This window comes from Maylandia zebra, linkage group LG10 (assembly GCF_041146795.1).
Source record: "Maylandia zebra isolate NMK-2024a linkage group LG10, Mzebra_GT3a, whole genome shotgun sequence".
In the NCBI taxonomy this organism is placed as follows: Eukaryota; Metazoa; Chordata; class Actinopteri; order Cichliformes; family Cichlidae; genus Maylandia; species Maylandia zebra.
Window position 1 is genome coordinate 26,494,271 of NC_135176.1, and position 24,631 is coordinate 26,518,901.

General features: G+C 41.2%; 1 protein-coding gene across 13 annotated transcripts in view; it reads right to left on the reverse strand.

Annotated features, from left to right (window-relative positions):
• The window catches only part of ncam1a (neural cell adhesion molecule 1a), a 267,686-nt gene that overhangs the window by 153,012 nt on the left and 90,043 nt on the right, over positions 1-24,631 (reverse strand). The window lies entirely within an intron of this gene.

Sequence of the window (24,631 nt, forward strand, 5' to 3'; positions counted from 1 at the left end):
CCTGAGAGATGCATCTGTCCCTTCCATTTTTGCTATAAACTCTTCAACATGTACAGAGGAGGTCAGGAGAGGAGAAGCATATAGCCTACAGTGTAAAACAGTAAAAGCATATCTGGGTAGATTGGCCTCCCCAATGTTGGACCATCTTGACAGAGAATGGAACAAAAGGCAGCCAGAATCCGAAGAAGAGCTTCCATTGTCCTTCAAGAAGCCTGACAAATACTTCCTGAAGACTACCTAAAGAAATGGCAAGATAGCTTACCTAAGAGTGTTCAGGCTATGTTGAAGAATAAATTTGATCATACCAAATATTGACTTTAAAGCCTGTTAGAACTGTTTTTTGCCTTATATTCTGGTTCCATTTACTATTGCAGATGTTTGAATAAATGAATATATCACAACACCTGTTTCCCATTTTCCAAGCAAAATATAGGTTGGCTTAAGAGTTTTGCACAGAAATATAATTTTCAGATTTTACACCAAGGATTTCGCACAACTGACGAGAGGACCACCAATTAAACATGGCACTATTGACACTATCGGCTATATCTCCAAAGGCTTTTAATGTTTAGATGTAATTTCAACAAACCCTCATCAGGAAGAGAACAGAGAACATGACATTTATTTTCACACCAGATCGCTGAAATGCAGCTTTCTAAAACTGGCAGATGCCCATTTGCGCTCATTTCAGTGACAAACTTTAATTGAGACCTGGGGGGTGCGGGAGGGGGTTGAGTAAGAGGAAGATAATCATGCTTTCCCGGGGTGCTGAACAGAGAGTGTGCAGCCACAGCTTGCATTGGTGAATCCACTTTGCGAGCTCTCCCCCATTTTTTTTTTTCCCAGGGCGGCTCATCAAGCCAACATTAGAGCCTGATTTTTCCATTGTCAGCAAATGCCAGCATGTATTTGCATCAACACACTGCATCTGAAAAGATGCTCAGACTTCTTCACTGCCACCATGTACCAGTATCCGGGGACTGGAAAATCAAGTGTTGTCCCTATTAAAAGATTCTCACTCCTTCTGTACCAAAAGCCTTAATTAAGAAAAGCCTTGAAAATCTTATAATTGTTGTAGACAGCAGAGCATTGTCACTCGATGCACATTTGTAAATTATAATTTTCACTGAGTTATGGCACTAAATCAGGAAATTATCTGTTAAGCAGCTGATCGATCCCAATAATTTCACAAACTACAGCTGAAAATAGTTCATAGATCTCAACAAGAATAAAAACAGCATGTTGGGTGAACCTAAGTGGCTTTGATAACATGTCAGATCTCTAGACCTATACATTGTAAAGAAATATTTTCATCAGGTCAATTAGTGACAAGTAACAAAATCTTCTGATTTATTTCCTGCATGTTACCAATTCTATCTTTCTAGAATGTTTGAGCCTTCATAAGGTTAAAGGACATTAACTGTCAGAAATGAACAGTTCCATTCAATTCATACAGCACCTAATCACAACAACAATCGCCTCAAGGCGCTTTATATTGCAAGGTAGAACCTACAATAATACATACAGAGAAAAACCCAACAATCATATTTGGTGACAGTGGGAAGGAAAATCTCCCTTTTAACAGGAAGAAACCTCCAGCAGAACCAGGCTCAGGGAGGGGCGGCCATCTGCCGCGACCGGTTGGGGTGAGAGAAGGAAGACAGGATAAAAGACATGCTGTGGAAGAGATTAATAACAAGTATGATTCAATGCAGAGAGGTCTGTTAACACAAAGTGAGTGAGAAAGGTGACTGAAGAAGAAATACTCAATGCATCATGGGAATCCCCGGCAGCCTACGCCTATTGCAGCATAACTAAGAAAGGATTCAGGGTCACATGGTCCAGCCCTAACTATATGCTTTAGCAAAAAGGAAAGTTTTAAGCCTAATCATAAAAGTAGGGATACTGTCTGTCTCCCGAATCCAAACTGGAAGCTGCTTCCATAGAAGAGGGGCCTGAAAGCTGAAGGCTCTGCCTCACATTCTACTTTTAAATAATAAGTAAGCCTGCAGGTGTGAGAGCGAAGTGCTCTAATGGGGTGATACGGTACTACAAGATCATTAAGATAAGATGGGGCCTGATTATTTAAGACCTTGTATGTGAGGAGCAGGATTCAGAATTCAATTCTGGATTTAACGGGGAGCCAATGAAGGGAAGCCAATATAGGAGAAATATGCTCTCAACAACACACTGAGCTCTGTTATCTACCCCACGAAGTAACGATCTAAAGCCAAAACCTCATTTTTATTCAGCACATTTTATTTCTATAATCAACTTTGAGGATCATTATCATGTGACAGATATTGTTAATAGCAAAACTTCACCAACAAACATTTATAACAGAAGCAAGCAGTAGTACTTTGGATGTTTTATCTGTTTTCAGAAGAGAAAAGTGCATTCTGGGTAAACTTTCAAATGTGAAAACATTGTTGAGGGTTTATTTATTCTGTGTCAAAATAGTTATCTATCATGTTTTAACACTGTCCAGTGGAGGCTATGGTTTTGAAATAGGAAAACAACACTGGTCTTCACATTTTATATATAATAGTTTGGACGTATCACATTACTCAAACAGCTCCGGGTCCTAAAGAATTTTTCCCATGTGGCAGGGCCTGCACCACAGAAGCATTTCTGCCATTTTCAGACAATAATACTGTCACAACCAATGTCAGTCAGTTTCTAACAGAAACCACAAAGTGCATATACAGACAAAAACAATAAAATGTTTCTATTACTGTAAAAGAAAACACAATATTTCATAAATGACCCCGACAATGCATCTCATATTTGATTTAAATATCATATTTGGAATACAAGTTCAAAAGTTTTGCTTTCCTTTACTACACACTATATACCTCCAAAGATATATGAATATGGATGAATATGAAAATGGTACACTTTTAGCAACATCTCATTGTGGTAACCTGCTACACACATGGCTGGAAACATGCATTCTAGACCTTTGCTGTAAGAAGCTGTGGGACGTCACTGCTCCCCTTGTCTTGCATAAATCTGAAAAATATTCACTTTGCCCAATTATACTTTCATTTGAATATTTTGGGGATTTCCGATTCAAAAGGAGACAATATCCAAAGGCAAATGTTTTATACAAGCCAAGTGTGCCCTGGGGTTTGGGTTTACTGTACCTTGTCACTGTTCTCAGCAAATGGAGGTAGGCAATTTAAATTTTTTAGACAAGGTTGCTGAGGTTGGAGCAATCAGCATAAATCACAGGTGATTTGTCCTTTACAGTAGGCACACACTGCACAGTACCTTTTCTTCCAGCCACACCAACTTCTGACTTGAACATTTATTCACTGAAATACGTTTATGCTTTCAGAGTATTCACTAAGCTGTTAGTCTACATGAAATGACAGAACTCACAAAGTCATGTCAAAGAATAGAATCTGGAGATGCTGTTGAATGTATAAAGTCTGGCACGCATACAGTCATTACTGCAGTCTAATGCTAACACTGTGAGATGCATCAGAAAGACTCTGTGTGATTTAGTGGCCTTCAAACATAAAAGGCAGTTTAAACCAACCAGCCTAGAGCACGAGCTCAACTGAAAATACCACAACAGGTTTAAAACTTCAACTACTCTATAAATGCAGTTGTTTCTGTGCAGTAAAACCTTTTTATTGTAGTGGAATATTGTCAATCTTCTTGAATGATCTGTGAAACATTTGCAAAAAAACAAAAACAAAAACACATCCAGTACGCTTTAACCATTAGGAAGGACTTTAGCTATTAGAATAATACTGATTCTGAGACTCTTCATAATTTAACAGATGATGCTTTTTCCAAGAAGACTACGCTCAAATAAGAACTGGCCTCTGGAAAAGAACTGTTGGTTGTTGGTTTTTTTACAGACTAGGACAATATTTCTAAAGTAAGTCCCTGTGCTTAATATTAACACTAAAACAACAAAGAAAAACTTTTTAGCTTTAGCTAGGCACTTGGAAAAGACGTGCTTCTACAAAGCCTGCAGCACAGGAGCCTGAACCTGTATTCAGGTCTCTTTTGCTCGAGGCAAAGTCTAGGGTGATAACAGACTGCAGGCAAATCCTGCAATTCTACAAAGCGCTGCTGACCTTTATTACCTGGTTTAAACCTAAACATGTTGATCTGCACAGAGAGGCTGTGAGGGTCAATTATGGTACAGGGCCATGACTCATCACACAAAATAATAATGTCAGGTGTGAGCGTTCAACAACAATTACTTCTTCAAAAAGATTTGAATCCACACGTACATGTATTTTTGCAATTTCACTTGAGGTAAGGGAAGTAAAATGAATGAAATATTGCCAGTTGGCTCTAGATTAGACTTCTGAAAAAAGCATGACAAAATGTTCTTTGCAGGTCAAAATTATTTAATTATTGCCACAAAGAATCCTCCAGTAATCTGCAACTGATAAGAGCCAAGCACTGAATATTTATTTCTTTTACAAAAAATATGTACATATTCCGAATACTCCTTAACAGCACAAGAATGCTTTGATGCCACTATGTGGTAACATAATTTGGACTGCCCCACTTTATACCTGAAACCAGACCACCTTCATTAAAAAAAATACAGCCGAAAAAGCTGGCTTGTGTGCAGAGCTGATAAGATCCATCACAGGGATGGTTCATACACTGGAGGTCAGAGCTACAACTTATTAGCCCCCACTGGGTAGGATTAAACTGCTGTTGTCCTGTCAGCTTCCTCTGTCACTGAGCAAAGCTGATTAAAAATTATGAGCCAAAAAATAAAATATTCAATATGCTCAGCTCAACAAACACCTGACAAAGATTCCCTGTTGCTTAAAATGATCAAACACCAACTGTCACTCTCTCTTGGGAAAAATCAAATCAAACCAGAACTCTTACTGGGCATTGATCACATACCCACATATTCACTTATTGATGCAAGTGCAAGTCTTGATAGGGTTTTACATGGCAGGGGAAAAAAATTTGAAATGTGATGTAAACTATGCTTTTGTAAGTTTACCAGTCTGATGATGTACCTCATAAATATTCATATAAAGATAAACAGCTGAAGTGCCTGCCTTTCCAGTGGAGAATCACAGAAATAGAAATGACAAAACCCTCTTCAGAGCCCATTGTCCATCATTCCCATAATACGCCACTTAAATGACTTGTCCTCAATTTTCTATCCTCAAAAGGCCACACTGGTCCCTCCCTCCCCTTCAGCAGTGTATCACATTACTAATCAGATTATCTTCACTCTTCAAGAAACTCGTCACGCTCCGGTTTCCAAACTCCTCATTGAACATGCTGGTTAAGGCTTTTTGGCATTTCCTTGTGTGCCAAAAACAAATGCCTCGTAAATACATAAAGTTGTTAGAGGATAGTGAAGGATGAATCTCTGTTATCCACATTACATTTTAAATTTAAAGTCCAGGTGGTTAATTCAGACCAAAGTAAAAAAATAAAAATGTAGTGAATATTTTGTGTCACAATGTATTAATCATCTTTAACTAATTCTATAATATACTATCAGTAGTGATTTTTGAAATGCTAGTACTGTTACAGAAATGGATTTATTACACCTTGAGAGAATACACACAATATAAACTAGCATCTTATCATTTCTAAGCAACGCTGCATCTGCCAGAATTATTTTAAGACATTACTTACTGTACCAGATGCTCCAGATTATAAATAAAGAGGTTGATGTGACAATGAAAGTCATTCTATTATTGCTTAGTGGATTAAAATATGATCAGGATGTTGCTACGGATGCCTCTTTGGACTGAAACCAACACACAGGCCTGCTCTTACATATTTGCTTTCTTGAGGAAAACACAATAGACTATTTTGCTGCCACGCATCATTCCATTCCAAAATCCAATACCCCTTTAAAAACAAAGGCAATAAACCTGCACACCGATCTGAATGATGACTCACTTGTGCAGCCCATAAAGGTCACATTATCAACAACAACACTCATTTGAGGGAAAAAAACAAAACAAAAATAAAGCCTTACATTGAGTGAAAACTCAAACAAGTATGCCTCTCCAATTTCTGGTAGTGCTCTGACTAACAGCATGCAAACACTTCTGAAGTGCACTCAAAAAATATTTTGTAACTCTTGTAATTATGCTGATACACAAACTAGAATAGTAGATCATGGTGGGGAATAAAGTTGACAGCTAAGAACTATAGCTGGCAGCTAAAGTGCACAACAGAAATTATGGTTGACTTGTAGTATGGTTGCAGTATCCTGTATACACGTTTTCCTTTTATTCAGGGTTGCTCCACTGAGAAGCAAGGTGTTAACGTGGGAGATTATCGGGAGTGTATTATATTCCTGTTGTTTGTTTTGGGGGGGGCTTCCATGTTTCTTCCAGCTTTTAATGAATTCCAATATTAATGGCTTCCTGTCCTGTCTCACCCGATTACAAATATAAAAGTACACTGCATGACTACACTCCAATACAATCCCCTTATTGATAAAATGCTAAAAAGGCTTTCCACGCAGGTAGCATTTCCATTCTGTATTCTTTATTTACTCAAAATGAGGTCATCCCATTCCTCAACTTTTGGTCCTACGGGAAAGAATTAAACCTAATATCTTAAAATTAATTAAGTGACTGCAGCCACTGCCCATTGTTTGGCAGCTCGGCCATCTGTGGCCATGCAACCATACAATCCCCATGCTGCTGCTAATGGAAAAATATTGATCCTGGTTGTTCCATATTCAGAGAGGGGAAAAAAACACAGGAGAATGAGAGGTAGAACCGAGTCAATATTGCCTGCATTTGCAGCCCTGCTTTTGTTTGCGTTGACAGATGGAGATATTGATGTGATGCACTGCATTAGCACATGTGATGGAGCGCCAGTTAAGATTTGAAGCGAAAAATGTGTACAGGAAGTCCACGTGGCAGATGTCATTAAGAGATGAAACACAGCAGAATACACTTATTCAGTTACCGAACCAAACAGCCACCGAGGCGACTCCATGAAAAACATGGCAAACCTCATGTGCTTGCATAGACTTAATGTGATTGCAAGATTAGGGAAAAGCTGGTAAGTGGATACTGAGTTAAGGTTATTATGTCACTACTTTCCTTATTGTCTAAATTCGGGGCATTGGTCAACACCTTCCACTCCCAGCTCATCACATACAAATTCATGCACAGGACTCTTCCCTTTTTCCCTAACAAACTAGATTCAGCATGTAGGTCTCGTTCTGATGTGGAGAAAAGCATGTTGCCAAATGAGGAAGAATAACAGCTGACAGACGTGCACATGGCCATCGCATGACATCTAACCAGAAGACGGTAGTCCAGTCAGGAACTGCTGGTTAGGTTTAGGAAAAGATTATACTTTGGATTTAAATACACCCTTTCACAAAGTTAAACACACGTTTCAAGGGGCGCTTGCCTGATCTGCAACAAGATTCTCCACCGTGACCTCGGTCACCACCATTACACATCCCGTAACAGAGCTGACACCAGCAGAGCGCGTTTGTCTGCGGTCTCGCAGAATCTATTTCAGATAGTTAAGTGACTTCCATTTAAATCCTGTTGGGGGAAAAAATGATGCTAAAACGGGGCCAGTGTGTTAAAATGGTAAGCCTACATGTTACAACTAAGCCTCGGTATGTAAGGCAGGAAGTAGCAGCACTGTCTTGGTTAAAGGTGTTTCAGAATCTAATCTAATCTAACTAGATAAATTTCTCTGCTGCTGGCATTACTTACTGTGCGCAAGGATCTATCTGATGTGTGGTGCACTCTTCATATCAGTGTTGACGGATGTGTGCACGCCATAAATAACTGGATCAAAGGCATCTTTTGATGATGTGATTTTGACATTTACATCTTGGTAAAATCCTTGAGATCACTGTAGATATGACTTTAAAAATTCACTGATGTCTTTTTAAGAGTGGAAAACATTAAGCATGCAGAGATTTTACTCAGTGGAAGAGAATCTGTTTAACCTTGAGTGTTCTTCTTGGATAAGTTACCATCAAACCACCGCCTACAGACTTTGGCAAAAATGTGACCACAGCATGTTTTTATCCATGTCTTAGCATTCTCATTTTTCTCAAAGTCACTTTGTCATAGAAATGTAACCTTTTCAAAGAGCAGCACAGCAAAGAAGAAGGGGAGTGCTGATCGATGGAGCAGCTGAGCCTTCAGAAAATGCAGTGCTAACTTGAAGTCTGTGTGACCAAACTGCCACTCTGGGATAAGACATCCTATTGGTTGGGGATGACTTGCACACAAAAATGTTTTTAAAATCTGAATTTGTGCAAAAATGACAAAACTAAGACTAAAGAAAGTAAAAGTTTCTGGAAAAAAAAACAGTAAATTCATGTGACATATGCAATAAATAAATTAATAAATAAAATGCTACAGAGTCTTTTTTTTTTTTTTTTTTTTTTTTTGCCTGTCCCGTTTGGCTCTTTTGCCATCAGAATTGTTGTCTAAAGGCAAAGAAAGATGCCCAACGGATTTACTTTACCAAATTGACCATCCCAGCCTTGCCGTAATGGTCCATTTGATTCATCTTTTATTGTTTATTTTATTTTCACTTACTGAATACGGGACAGACTTGACTGGGGGAAAGAAGGGGAGAAAGAAAGAGGGAAAGAGAAACAGCTGAGAAGAGGGACGGGGGAGAAGGGCAAAAGACAAAAACCAACAGAACGGGCAGAGAAAAAAAAGAAATAAAAAAAGCATATATCAATCACCTGGATCACCTGCTGAGAAAGAAAAAAGAAAACAAGCAGAAGAGAACAAGAGTAATAGAATAAACAGCATCACAATGATATATGGGAATATGACAGTAAATACTAAATATTAAACATTATTGTGCAGCACATAAGATCAACAGAACACAGTGTGCTTTGAGGTAGGAGCCAAAAAGGGTGTAGTTTGTGGGTGTGAGCACCCGTGTGTACACCTGTGAGCATGGACGCGCTTGTTTTTTTTTTAAAAAAGGTTCCTTCATGTAATGATCTGCTAGAGGGTGTTGGGGGGCCACAGCCCCGTCCTTCAGGGCATGAAGCAGGTATGGAGGAGATCAAAACTCCAGACATCCAGAGGCCCCCAGAACACAAGAGACCAAGGAAGACCAACAGAGGGGCAGCCGCGCCACTGTCCCAGAAAGAGCTGAGGAGAGTCCCAGATGAGGGCTCACTCAGCAGCCGCGGAGCAGAAGCCAGGGGGAGTTGCAGTGACGCGCCCGTGAGCTCCGCCGGCAGCCAGCCGTGCCTGAGTGACCGAGCCCCAGGCCGAGAGGCCGGGGGCACCCCGCCTCCGAAGTGGCCCGAGCGAGCCCCAGGCTCCAGGCCCCGATAAGCGGCCGCCAAAGAGTGAGCCGGTGTGTACCTGGACGCCCACCCCCGGACACAAAGAACCACCAACGCACCGACACCTGAGGGAGTCCGCCACTGGCAGGGGAAGTGGTGGTAGGGGGAGATAGGCCTCCAAACCTTGGAGGGCCTGAGATGTCCCCAGAGAGGTGGCGCCTCACACCCAACCTGACATATAGACACAGACATACAGGCACACACATATACAAACATCCATTCCCACCCTCATGCTCTCATATGCACTTACTCCACACTCAACCAACGTGGAGACAGACATAAAGAGACGCTGTACACACGATCACACTCCCCAAGCGTACTCTACAAACCGGGTCTAGGTACCCTTGCCCCTGGAGGGGGAACTGCACCCAGACCCAGGTGGTGTTACCCTTTTCCCTGCGGTGGGGGGAGGCAGACCGCCCCGACTCCGCAGCAGCAGGGAGGCCCCACACTCCAGACCGCAGTCGGACGGCCAACTCCTCCTCCTAGCCCCCCCGCTCCAGCAGGTCGCAGAGAACGGGGGTGAGAGAAGACTCCAAACCTCCCTCTACCCGCTCATTGTAATGTTGATGCATGTGTGTTCTAAGGTGCATTTAAAACCCAGGAGGGCATGGAGCTACCTGCCAGAGAGCAGCAGGTAAGCGCATGGTCCCTCCTGCTAGCCCTCAATGTCTACGTGTATTTAACCTTGAGAGGTGGGCAACGACGCCAGGGGTGGGGTGTACACCCTGATGGTACTTTGGATTCCGTGTATTGTGCCCACCCCCAAGATCCTATATGTATGTGTAATGAGAGTGTGAGTAATGTGAATGTCTAAGTTGTGGGATAAAATTGAGGCAGAGGCAGCCAGAAGGGGACAGGGGGGGGGGGGGGGGGGGTAGCCTCCTCTGCACCCTGGTGACATACCCCTACTCCAAGGTCCTGCATGTGTGGGTGGTTGTGGTGGAGCGGGAAGAGGGAGGCAGCTGGAGATGGGGAGGGAAGGAAGGGAGGGGCAGGTGACCCCTCCCTGGGGCCAGCTCCCCCGCTGACCCCAGTAGGCACCCCCATACTCCGCGACCCGCCAGGGGAACGGGGCCCAGGCCCATCCAGACCGGGGCCCAGTGCAGCAGCGCCTCCCGGCCCCACAGAGCCCGGACAGTCCACCCAACCCCACCACAGAGAAAACTGCACCCACCCCACCATCCACTCATCTTCCAGACTACATAAGACAATAAACACCCAGGCTGAGATCTTCCTCCACCTCTCCTGTATCTCCCCCTCCTGCAGAGAGAGCTCCCGAGGAGAGGAAAGCTCCTGCAAGATGTGACAATCTCCCCCACCAGTTGAAGAGCCCCCCAGGTGGCTCGATGCACCGGCGGCACCCTGCTCCAGGGGTGGGCCCCCATGCACCCACCCGCCCACAACCCCGGCAACACACCAACCAGGACCCAAGCCCCCGAGGCCCGGCCCGGGCCCCAGCCCAGAGACGGAGCGCCCCCAGAACCTCACGCCCATCCCGGACCCACCCAGGGGCAGCCAGGCTACCAGGTCAGTAACCCACGTCCGTCAGCACAGACCCTCCCCTAGCCCCGCTGCACGCAGCCGCGAGGAAACAGTCACCTGAGAGCCAACAGAGCCCCTAACCGGACATGACCGCTACCCCGGGTTGAGCCCCCCAAGGAAGATGCCTCCGGGGAACCCCCCGACACCCTAAGCCTGTCCCTACCCCCACACCAATCACAACAGTGAAGGCGGGACCAAAGTGTGACCCCCCACCCCCACTAGGTGATGGAGCTGATCAAAGGAGCCCAGAGCAATTGATCTGATGTGGTGGCAGAGGCTGTATCAAGACTAATGTAATCTAATAGATAATTTCTATATTGGTTAGAATTAAGATTATTTTTATTTTTCCAGTTCATGAGGACTGTTTTCTTGGCTATGCATAGGGCAGTGAAAACCATATGGGCGATATTCTTTTCTGAAGTGACATTATCTAAGCTGCCCAACAAACACACTAAGGGGGAAGTTGGAATGTTACATTTCAGACACTTCGATAAGTCTTCACATATCTCGCGCCAAAACTTCTGAACTGGTGGACAGAACCAAAGAGCGTGGATATAATTGTCCGGTGAATTGGTTTGGCAGTGTGAGCAGTTGTTGGTAGACGTAAAGCCCATCTTGAACATCCGATGACCTGTATAGTGCACTCTATGTAATATTTTGTATTGAATTAATTGAAGACTGGGATTTCTAATTAGATGAAAGGTTTTTAAGCAAATCTGAGACCAAAAGTTTAGGTCTAAGTTAACTGATAAATCCGCTTCCCATTTTGCAATAGGAAGTGATATTGATTCATCTGTTTTAGAAAGCATTCTGTATATTTTGGATAGTAATTTGGGGGTTTTAAGAGTAAGAAATTGAACCACACTTGGTGAAATGCTACAGAGTCTAACTTGAAAAGTAAATTCTCTTGTGCTGTAAATAGGAGAAGAGGCTTTAAAATGGTTTTTGAGAGAAGCGGCAGAGCAAGGTGAATTTAACGCATTTAATGGCTTTGACATGTCAACTGAAGTGTAAGTACTGGAAGGAGTAGATGTGGGTTTAAGAGGGTGATAAATGATAAAAAGCAAATGTGACCGTAAACACTAAAATAAGCTTCAGTTACAACTAAGGATAAAAGGCTAGACACACTTGACATAAGCTGAAGTGTGCAGACACTGTTGGGAGCTGAGAGCATTGTGCTAATAATGTAAGCAGTTGAAAAATCAATTCTTCACTTAAAGCAGCCAAACTGTCACCTGAAAAGCAATAAATTGCAAATAAATTCCAAAGCAGAAAATACACAAACATCATATTATACAGGTTTACACAATTTTCTGTCAACAAATATCGCTCCAAACTTGTCACACATTGAAGCTTGGTCAGCAATCCTTTCTAATCATATTGTAATCTAAGAGTTACTACATTTTTCATTGAGAGGATGACCTACAAAAGTCCATATTAGGAGGCAGGAAGTTAACAGACGTCTATAATTACACAACCGACAACAAGAAGAGTTCAGGTCCGGTCTGAGACCACTGTTTACACCTACAGTCTTCATCACTGACAACCCACAACCGTAGCCCCAACCCTAATCCTGTTTTGTGGAGAAAAGCAAAAGAGTGTCCTTTGGGAAAGCATATAAAAAGTTTTTTGATGTGTGTTGAATTATTTTTTGTCCCCAAATTGCCAAGACTTGAGAGAACAAATTTCAAAACTGAAAAAAAAAGGACGGGACATGGGACGGAGTCATCATCGATGAGGATAACTTGCAACACGTTCTCACTCCCAGGCCGTAACATATTACACTATGTGACACATGGTCTGTATGTTACGCCTTCGGCCACCCAACAGGTTCCTATGTTAGGTGTTCGGAAAAAGGAGGACACATGAGATCCGTTTGGCCTCTATCCACACATATGCATTTGTTTTACTTTAATTGCTTTGGAAAACACTAACTAAGGTTGTCGTTACGGTTAGGGATACGTTTAGGGTTTGGATTAAGGTTAGGGCTGGAATACATGGCTGGAACGTCTGTTACCACCGGGAGTGTCATTCTATTGGATTTCATCCACAACCCAGGACCCCTCAGGATGTGACAAATCCTCGGTATGTTACGCATCGGCAATGAGAACGGCCTGCAACTTAGACCACACACGGTTAACTTCTCAGTCAGCTTTCACTTAGGGCGCCAAAACAATGTGGTTGGGTTTAAAACCTGACCTCAGTGTTTGCAGTTGTCAGTGACCAGAGATGGCTTTACATTTCTTAAGCTAACTGAAAATCATTCGAGTTTTGCAGGCTGCTGACCGACCAACAAGCACTGTTGTGGGTGGATTTTCCTGCTCAAACTCTTTTCCAATTTTATGCTAGACTGAGGGAGCATGCTGAACATGATGCATCGCCAAGGTGAACCATTGGTCTCGCACACACAATGATGCAATCACGAACAATCAAACTCATCGTGAGCTCATCCTCTGTTTTAATATCCACCATACAGCACCTAGTTATCCACTTTTTATTGCCAGACTCTGTCCAATAGAACCTTTTTGTCTGCAACTCATGAATGACCGTGACCCACTGTGGGGCCAGATCCATAGAACTGTGTAGATTACAAATGGTGTCTGTGCACATATTTAAATATGAATGGATGTAGAACCAGTCAACTGATCACTTGACTTTAAGAACACTGTTCACACCACTTTCATTTCAATGAAATTAAAAACGAGCAAAGAAGACTCATAATTACAATCCATGTGGATATGGAAATGCCAAACATTATTTTTTATTCTTAATTTCATATTATTTTATATTTTGAAGGCACTAGTGTTGGTATCCAAAAAAGACCTAAAGTCAACAGCTCTGTAAGTTCAGAGTAAAAGATCAGTGGCAGAGGTAATAAATAAATACATACAAAGGTCAGATTACAAAAACATCAGCAAGTTCCTGCACAGCCCCAAAGCAGCCAGAACCATGAAGCACAGCTGCAGCTATTTAGTATACATGCAAATAAATAAAATACACAAATAAATGGCCGATCTGCTAAAAAATAAAATTAAGCACACAGTCTATTATTAACAAGATCAGCAGATGTGTGAGCAGAAAGCACATTTGCAAGTTCTGTGTTACTGGCTTTTTATCTTGAAATGTCCTGCCTTGTTTTTCCATCTCCACTTAACAACATCAGGCTAAATTAGTTTACGTGTTGGACGAGGCGTACAAATCATTTCTGTAGCTACACATTGTTTAAACGTCCAGCTTCTGGGCTACTCAACAAGCCAATACAGAGCTCATGGGATAAACAGCTCATTTCAATGTATTCGTCCAGCAAATAAAAGAACGCACAGGGAAACAGGGGCATAAATTCAATACCATTCACTTAAGATTGCACACACACAAGCACTAACCCCAATTTAACACAACTTTACATCTGTCTTATAAAATAATCCAAGGATATAATCATGCACTCCAGGTTTACTCTAACAGAGTAACAAGAAATAAACAGTTTATTATATCTAAAGCACAACTAGAGACACATACATTTTGGTGATAGCACTAAATTCAACAAGTGGACAGAAAACTTTCAGGCGTTATTATATGACCAACAATGGCTCATTTGGCTGTCTTTTAAAAAGAGATGGGAACGCAGTTAAAACTCTTTTGAAGGTGATCGTGCAAATTACATATATTTTGTACTGATGTTGCAAATGTCCGTGCATCAGATTCACATCTGCGAATGAGCAGACTTGCGAAGGTTATGCAGGTTAAGGCCTTTCAGTGGGTTGTAATGAAGATCTCGTAGCACGCAGATGACAAAGCAGACAATCAAGCACAAGAGCTCTTCATGTAATAGAGTAGTATTTATAATTCCTGTTCAGTTTTTTTCCCCACAGCCATTGCACAAAGAAGAAAAAACAGAAAGGAAAAAAAAGAAAGAAAAAATTATCCTGCTGTTTCCCTAAAATGATTTATTAGCTTTTGCTACTGATCCTCACAGAATGCACCAAAATTCATAATGTCAAGGTTTCCCTTCAAGCTGTGATCAGACAAGCTTTTGAAAAGGTGCAGAATAGTTCACTGCAGAATTCAGAAAAAAACCCATAAACCACTGATCATTTGAATGGCTTCACACATGCTGTTCTCCTGGCTGATGACAAAAGTGAAGGAATCGAATGTATGTGTGGGCGTGTCTCTGTGCTAGCGCGGATGGATGATTATCAGTGTGGTTTTGCTATCAAATCAGCAGCTATTGATTGATCTGACAGTGCAGATAAATAAAGCTAGCCATTTGCGAGATGTGAGTGTGAGTGTGTGCGCGCATGAAGGAGGGAGGGAGAGAGACACTGGAAAGTGTTTCACAGTAGCTTGAAATTGCACTGATCCACTAATGGGCTCGTGTTGCCTTGTTCCTCATTGATCTAGGCATTGGAGGGCTTGCCGATGGCTTATGGGCCATATCCTGCAATCCAGACGTCGGCATTTATGCTAGTCCATTAAACCTTGTAACACCCCCAAAATGACCCCATATGGGACATCTCAATTATTAGATCATCAGGGTATTGGTTCTGCTTTATGTCATTTCCTTTTTAGCCACTAGTCCCACTGCAAAAGCCTTTACAATTCTCCCAATCCCTCTTGTGCAGTTATGAAAACAACATAGTGTAGGGTTTAATTTGCTGGCATAATTAATCAGAAAACAAAATTAAACCCAACCAGACCAGATGTCCTTCTGCTCTGCAGAGCACCTTCTTGCAGATTAAGTCAAAGTTGTATTTCAGTCACAAACCACTTAGCAATATCTAGATGAAGCGGAAAACCTTTCTGGTGAATGATTTAATACATAGAGGGTCACGAGTGTATCAACAACCATATTGTATCTGCACTACATTTGTGCGAGCAGGTTGCGGGCTTGATTTACCACCTCACCTCTAAAAATGTCATTACCTGGTACATTTTGTCATCTTGTAAGAGTGTGAAATGAAGCAAATACAAAGTTGCTCTACAATCCCCTTCCAGAAAGGTTAGAGACTGCCTTCACAAGAACAATGACAACAAGATTTACTTGCTCAATTTATAACAATCCATGTTTACGTTTACCTGACAATAACCTAACGTGGTCACAGCAATGATCACCAGTGTCCGTCTCGAAGGGAGTTTGGGATTTATGTGGTAGGATATTTTTACAGCATTTGACTGGGTCAACTTTCACACAACAGACCATTGTCTCCATCCAGTCTCTTAACAGCAGTCAACATGGATTTCTTTTAACCGTGACCACAATCTTTCACTAACTCGAAACCCACTGGAAACAAAGCTAGCAGTGTCAGTTTGGAAAACAGCAAAATAAATCACGGCCGTTACAATCAATTGCAAAGGACAGGAGTCCCTGCCAAAGCATTGCCCCCGTCATTGCTCTATGCTTCGTGATGCTTGTGTTGATGGAGTCTCAACACGGGTGAGCTTCGCTTGCTCAACTGGATTAACAAATCACAATATTATTCTAACCTCAAATGGGGCGACAGCATTCAATCAAATTCGATTCGCCATATTCTCTCAGGAAAAAAATATGAGGTCTGTGATTAAATTCAGACAGAGTTATGTGGATTTCATAGCTCTCATGTCAATGGTTAAAAAAAGACAATAAAAATCACAAGTAGGAATTAAAGGGTTTAAAAGAAAAGTGTTGATCAAATTCACTTTGTTTCTTTTTGTAAGGCCGTTGAAGGGCTAAGAATGCATTAGAGGCATTGTTCATGGAATTTGATCTTAAATATATCCAGAAAACTTGCACAGTGTATGAACATTTTAAGTGTTTGGTCTAAGTTAAAGGAAAAGTCGAGACTATAATCAAAACCATAGTACTGAACACAGGAACATGTTTTGAAACTGGCTGTCAGGACTCGCACTAACAACAGCATACGAAAACACGAATAAATCTGACAGTTTAGTAGTCATCTAAAGTGTTGCTGACAACACAAAGGCTATGAAACTGTGTTGAAGCAAATGTTTCGATAAATAAAAGTAATGTCTAACACCTTGTTTTTATTCTGCAGCATTTCTTCATAAGCTGAGCTGATTTTGTATTGTGTTTGAGGAGGATGGAACAAATATAATATGGCTTTAGCATACACCTTTCTCCAGCGCGGCAGTAAGCCGCCTTGACGTTGATGCATTATTTTGTTGCTCTGTGAGCACTCGGGCAAACACACAAGACTTACATTTCTAATAAGCTGGATGAATTACATATATGATAATATTTTAGTGTTGAAAAGCACAAAATATGCAGTGTTTGCCTGTTTGTGCGTGTGTGTGTCTCTTGAATAATATCCTCGTAACTGGGCACATTTTTACATCATGCAGATGAGATGAAATCTATTAAGCATTGCAGCAAACTACGTATGCTCTCTTTTATGAACGGCGTGGCTGCCCACCATCATTTCTCTACATTATTAATACCCATAATTGTGAAATTCCAACAATATCAAATGCCTTATGATCAGCTGAGCCCTATAGAGATATTCACTGTGTCTTAAATGTCCCAACCCCTCCCTCCTTTGACTCCATGCTTTCAAGGCTGGAGGAGCAGTAAATGTAACCTGCTGTTGCTATTATAGTTTCAGAAAACAATCTGGCACAAGTGGGCTGTGTCACACAGCCATCAGTCTCAAACCCACACTGTGTCACGAGGGAAGCCAGGTGAAGAATTACATCTGGAGTGCAGCAGAATTTCACACCTGTTGTTAACCCTGAGGTAGGAATGAATCAACTAAAGTGCTGTATGCATTTCCTTAACCATCATCCAAAAGGCATGCTCGCCGCCCCATAATACTGTGATTTTGGGATGTTTTCACTATGCTATATATTACAAAAAGTTGGGGAACTAATAGAAATATGATGCTTTATCAGAGTTTCCCCAGAAAGTTAAGACTAAATTGTGGCTAATATAAAAGTTACTCAAAGAGCATCTTAGGCCTTACGGGAACCCCTAAGGTGAAACACTGTCAGGAGCAGTGATAAGAACATTTAAGAGGCTTAAGAGCTTCTTAAGCAGAGGAGAAAATGGTGAAAGGACAAATAGGAAAAGAAAATATTCACCAAATGCTGAATGACGCAGAGTTAATGGAACGCCACCGATTAGATTGTGAAGGTATAATGGCATTTCTCATTAGAGATGTGCTCGCATTTCCCACTCAATGCAATAATGCCAGAAATTAAAAGTGGTCATAACGCTAACATTATCTGAAAACCGTCTCAATGCAACACTGAAATGATGCCTTGGGTGTGCCGCACTCTTCTTTCAGCACAAACAATCTCAGAGCTTTTACGGTTTCATATTGTGCAGCAATTAATTTAATCATGTAAACAGATAAAAGCAGAATCATATTACCTCTAATATGAAATACTGAAGATTTAGCACTAAAATTACCTGCGTTACAAACTAAACAACATCAATAAAATATATAAGAACCATCAGAATGTGAAAGGGCGATTGCACAAACAGGCCACCCAGTCGCACCCCCTTCAATAAAATGCATCATAACAAAAGGGGTCGATCGCACTTTCACACAGAGTTAAGATTATTGCTCCAGGACATTTTCCTAAATCACTGCACTAGAATTGCCAGGTAAAGGAAGCATGCAGCTAGCTAACATTACAGCTTAGAGAGCAGGCGCTGTTGGACAGGGTCACTGAAGTTTTTTCTCCTGTTTGCTTTGGGCAGTGCAAGGCAAACGATATCTGGTTCTATTATATTCAAGAGGCACATATGCAAAGCTGGTGGTTACCTTTTGGTGGGTGAAATTCTAGTATTTTATTAGCCTATTACATAGCAATAATTAGCAGACATGTGTGTTTGTGTGTCACAGAAGTACAGTTTAAAGCCTGCTAGCCAAGCTTTCTAGTGTTTGCTGATGAGTTTGCACTCCACCCTCCTATCCCAGCAGCTACAGGCTGAAAAGTGGGGTATACCATGGGCAGTTTGCCAGTTTGTCACAGGGCTGATACAGAGAGTAAGACCAGTCACAATTTAATTTAGAATCTAACCTAAGGAGAGTGGGAAGAAGCCAGATTACACAGGGAGAACCCAGACTGGTGTAGGCAGAACATGCAGACTCCACACAGAAAGGCTTCAGTCGGTCAGGAGATTCAAACCTTGATGCTTCCATTTGATGGAGCAACTCTGGTTAATCGATCTTTGGTTGAGTCCTGATTATCCAGACTTTGTTTTTTTATATGTATATTTTAGTGCTGTCAGCGTTAATCTTGTTAACACGGCGGCCTGTGCGAGGGCTGCACGGCGCTTATGCACTAACGCACTAATGCAGTGACACCATGCAGCCCTCGCACGGGCTTTGCCACGTTAATGCTGTTATGGCGTTAACGTCGTATTAACGAGATTAACGCTGACAACACTAGTATATTTTATTGAGTGGGGAACTATCCCTTTAAATTTAAAATCTAAAAAACACGGAGAAGAGCACAGACTTAAGCCAAAATGCTTATTTTCCAGACACACATTTCACTTCTTTACTACTAAAACTTTTCAAGAACACAGAGACTGGAGGTTTAATATTGCATTTGGCTGTTTTTCCTTTTTTTTGACCTTGTGTCAAAGAAGCTGCTAAAAAGTTTCCCTCTTAGACATTTGATAAATATGACGTGTGCCTCGATGTGTTGGTTGAATGCTGCTGTCTCGCTATCGGTGCTCAAGTGTTACTCTCAACAATGAGCCAAAGCAAACAGGCTTTTACATTAAAAATGCATTTCTGCAGTTAACTACTAATTGCTGCAGACACAACAATATAAAATGTATACAGAAGAGATCTATTTGGCAATGCTTTCTAGATTAGTGGCTCACTTAAAGATTATGAACCAAACAAACATTTTGAAATGCTAATTTATGCAAGACATCAAACTGTCCCCTGATGTACTTTTTAGCAATTCAGTTTTTAGATCACAGACACATTTCTGCTCCAGGCAGAAGACAATAGGCCTCTGTTCTGCTTCCATGACATCTTCCTTTTCAAGAATTAATGATCCCAATCGAGTCGCTGGGATTTTAAACGATATGGGAAGCCTGAAAACAAAGGAGAAGTTTCGCCGCTGTGATTCACTCTGTCATCGGTGGTGTGGATGAGAAGCCCCTTAGGTCAGCAGCTCTATCAATTAGACATCAGACTCACCTTGCACGCACACACACACACACGCAGATTGGTTTCAATAAACGTCAGCAAAACAGATCCACTGGTTGCTATGACAACGTCTTCAGCAGCTGAACACACTATGTGAATAACAATATGGCCTGGTGCTGCTGCTGACTTCAGACAATGACCAAGACCTGCAGGCTTTTTCTCAATATTTTAAGAAAAGACCGTGGGATGTTTTATCTTGCACAGAAAGACAGTTAACAGTGGAAAAAATTGATTTTCATTCTCAGCTTCTGGACTGCATAATGTGACTTATATCAGTTCTAACAATCTTCAACAAAAAAAAGAAGAAGAAAAAAAAAATCATACAGCTTCACGTCTTTTTTGCTTGCCAAAGAAACTTCAGCGGCTCTATGCAATGCTGTGCGTTTGATGAAAACAATATTTTAACATAATCAATGCATTTTAAATTTATTGAGCAACGGTTCATGCTTTGGGCTGTGTTTGTTGGCCGTTGTCTTTGTCAGAAAAAAATGATAATTTTGGCAAAAAGTGGCAACTGTCATAGGCTGAAGGTTTCTGGGAAGTTACTGTCTAGATCAATATGCCATCTGCTCCCCAGCCTTACCCTCGCTGTCCACAACCACTGATGTGTTCATACTGCTGCTATGAAAAGAGTTGTCACTGTACTTCACCACTGTTTGTGCTGCAAACAAATTTACAGCAAACACAGCAAAGCCAAACCAAAAGTCAGTGTTGACAGACTATATTGTTTGGGTCTGCTTAAAATAACACACACAGTTTAAACTATATCTCATGCTCTATTTTGACAGTGGCACAGATGGAACAATTTTACCCACTTACCACACTTCAAATGGCTTAGATGGTGTCCTACGCACTTTTTTATAGAGGACATAATAATTTCAATTATGTCAAGTGTGAATCTTCACTTCAGAGTATCATACCCATCACAGCAAAATAAAAGCTTTAGCAGTCTAAATGCAATTTGTTTCACTACCTCTTTGATCAAAACGCTCAAGCCTCTGATTTAAAAATTAGGATTTGTGCTTTTGCTAGAAAATTCACAAACGTTTATCTGAGAGAATATGAGTCCTCTCACAGAAAACATCTCTTTGTCGAAGTCTTAAAATGTTCAAAAACAGCTCTTGCCAACGTGAAGCGATAGAGGATAAATTTAGGGTTTGTCGGAATGAGAGGTGAGCAATTTTGCTAACCAGCATGTCAGCATAGCGTCAATCAGTCAAGCAGTGTAACCGAGACTCGGTTTCACATGCTGTAATTTTGACTCAAATACACAGTGTAACGCAAACAGTCTACAGACGCTGAAATTGCTTGGCAACGAATAGCACTTAAAATTAGGACCGTTAAAGTTACTTCCAGATTTAAAGTGGCACTGGGCAGTCAGATCCTCCTATCATCACCCTGCCAATAACTGATACCACTGGCGCTGCAAGGTGGAGGAAAGCATTAATGTGCACGAGCCTTTTTATACTCAAGTCAGTCTTATAAATACACAACCAATTTACAACAGCAGCCACCTAACAGGACTTTATACTGTACTGTAATAGGCAATATTAAAGAGAACCCCCAACAATCAGATGACTCCCCCTCAGTGAGTAAGCACTTAGCAAAGGTAGGAAGAAACCTCTGGCAGAACCAGGCTCAAGTGATCTGCTGTGACCCGTTGGGGGTGAGTGGAAAGAGAAGAGAGCAGAGGGACAAGACAAAAGACACACAGGAGTAAGCCAGAGTTTAATAACTGCTAATGATTAAATACAGCAGTGGTGTATAAACAGACAATGAAATGAGGTGAGTGAAAAAGAAAGGCTCAGTGCATTTCAAAGCACCCCAAGCCTATTGCAGCATAACTAAGGGATGACAGAGGGTGACCCACCTCAAGCTTGCATCTGCAAAAGAAGGAAAGGCTTCAGGTTTCCATACATTTTAGCCTACTGTAATAAGTGAACATAGCAAGAAAATTATTAGTTGAAAGAATATAAAACTTTTATATATCTGTAAAATGTCTAACCTTTAAGTGTCCTCTCCACAAACAGCCACGTTTGTCTTGAAAAACACACACCCACCAAGTGGGAAAAACTACAGGAGAGCAGATAGAGTAGCATCTGTGTAAACTGAACTACATTAGACTAATTTAAAGTCAAATTAGTCAGTATTACACTTCTTCTGTTTCTGACATTTTGAAATGATAATGGATCAGCGTAGCTGATTCCCACCAGTATGTCTGTGTTGGTAGTTCACTTCATTAATATAATTATAAATGATTAGAATTTGAAATTGTGCTTTGTGTTTTTGGTGGTGTAAAAATCAAGAAGATACTCAATTTTAACCAAAACCACAATATGTACTAACACGGTGTTTCTCCACACATCTAATTAAATACAGATCACATATTTTGGTGATATATTTCATGATCATATTCAGATGGTACAGACAGCCAAGCTGCATGGTTGCTCAGTGTGAAAGACTCGTCTTATAACAAGTGTGTGGGTTATGTTTGCATGTGCGAGCTGGTCTTCGTGATAGCATTCAGCGCTTGGGTAAATAAGAAGTCACTTACATTTTAAAGGCAGAACCGTGGTTTACCAGACTGGAAGATTGCATCCACATGTTTTCACATCACTTTAAACTAACTCAATAATGGGGGGCAATTTTGCAGGTTGTTGCCCATTACCTCTGCAAATGCTGCTGAAGGCCAATTTAGTGGATTTGCTTACCTCTGTTTCCAATTTCAAATCAACAAGATTTTCATTATAATCGTGTAACTACCAGGTCATTCTCCAGTTCATAAATAAATACACAGCAGATAAAATATTAGTATGAGAGGAACCACAAATTGTTGCCTCTGATGATGATGATGGAACGGTGCTGTAAAAGATATGGACTCTTTCCTACCACAACAAAACGAGGCATGGCAAACTAGCTGGAAAAATGTTTCCGTGCAGCTCTCACTGTGCTTCCAACCATCCTTTTTATTAACATGAAGTATTGTCGCAGCCTGGCACCAAAACGACTCTCTGATCCAAAACTCCCCCAGAGAGAGGAAATGAGGGCCAGGGAAACGAAGAGGGAGAGAGGGAAAAAAGACAGCAGAAGAAAGAAAAAGAACATAGTCAGAGTTAAAGTATTGAGGAAGAAGGTAAGAACAAAGCCACGAAGCGAAAACTAAGCAACACAAGGGGGGAATGAGGGAATGCAAGGCGAGGCGATATAATGTAACAGAAAAGGCAATGACGATAAAAGAAAGAGAAAGCGGCTCAGGCTCTCAGATATGGGCTCCCTGAAGAAGAAGGATTTCAGAGTATTTAAATTGGCAGTTTTTGCTTCTTGCTTGTCATAGGTAACAGGGGCACATTGCTGAGGCTGTGCAATAAACCCACTGCATGCGGCATTTACATAAGCAATTCATTTACAAAGGAAGTCTGTCAAAGGAAAAGAAAGAAGACTGCAAATTAAAGAATAGCTAACGGCCACTAGGTTTAAAGAAAACTTGACCAGCCGAAATCTCTGCGGCTCTGCATTTGTATGTATTAAACACTCCTGGATTCGTGCACAAACATGCAAATCAGGAGGAAAAGAGTAAAATATGCATCATCAACTATCAAGTTAATGTCAAGTGCTTCATGAAGACATTTGCACGGTGGTGTGCGCTAACCTCTGGTTCCTCTGGTTTAACCCAACACCTACCTTTCCAGAAGTCTGCCAAGAAGTACATGAATTTCAGCAGACGGATAACTCCAGCAAAATGTCACTATTCCATCAATAGGTTGTTAGACCAGTGTGAAAAAAGAAACTAAAGCACTCCTACAATAGAGGAAGAGAAAGAAAAACAACAGCGTGGAAAATTTATGTGGACAATTGAGGACGAATAATAATCGATTGTTCTGGAAAATCCCAAAACACCATTAGGATTTGAATGCACAGAATCTGTTACAGCTACAGTCCACAGGTTCTCATTAAAGCAGTGCCATCCTTTCACAGGTGTGCCATCCTTTCACCGGTTTTCCTCCTTTGAAAAAAATTTGGATTTCTCTTCTTTTTTTTCTTTACCCGAGTAAATGAGAAGGTACATTTTTACTGGTGCTGTGCTCCCACAACACCAGCAAAAAGTGTGGAAAGTTACTGCCAGCACAAAGCTAACCACCATTATTTGTCTAACTCTGCTGAAAGCTCATTATCTTCAGCTGAACAAGGACAGCTACTAAATTCCAAACTTTTAAAACCACTCTTTTCTGAAGAGAAACCACTTATCATCCAACACGTTTCTTAAAAAGTTTAAGAAGAAACTCTAGGTAAGGTTAGCGGTTTCCTGTTTGAATGGTTGTGTTTATTGAGTTCATGACTCTGCGTGGGATAATGATGTAACACTTCGAGGTAAACGGTTTCACTAATACCAGGCAGGTATTAGCTTTAAAGTTTCTGGGTGGCTTTTTTTGAGTCAAAGTTTTGTGTGTTTGGTAATTTTTTGCAAAACAACCAAATCTCAGAGAAAAAGCAATTATAATAACCCAATACAAGTACAAGTATAAGCAACGCAAGTATGGATAACTGCGTCTTAAACTGCATCTTCCAGTATCACCGGCTGCGCTGCCGTATCGTT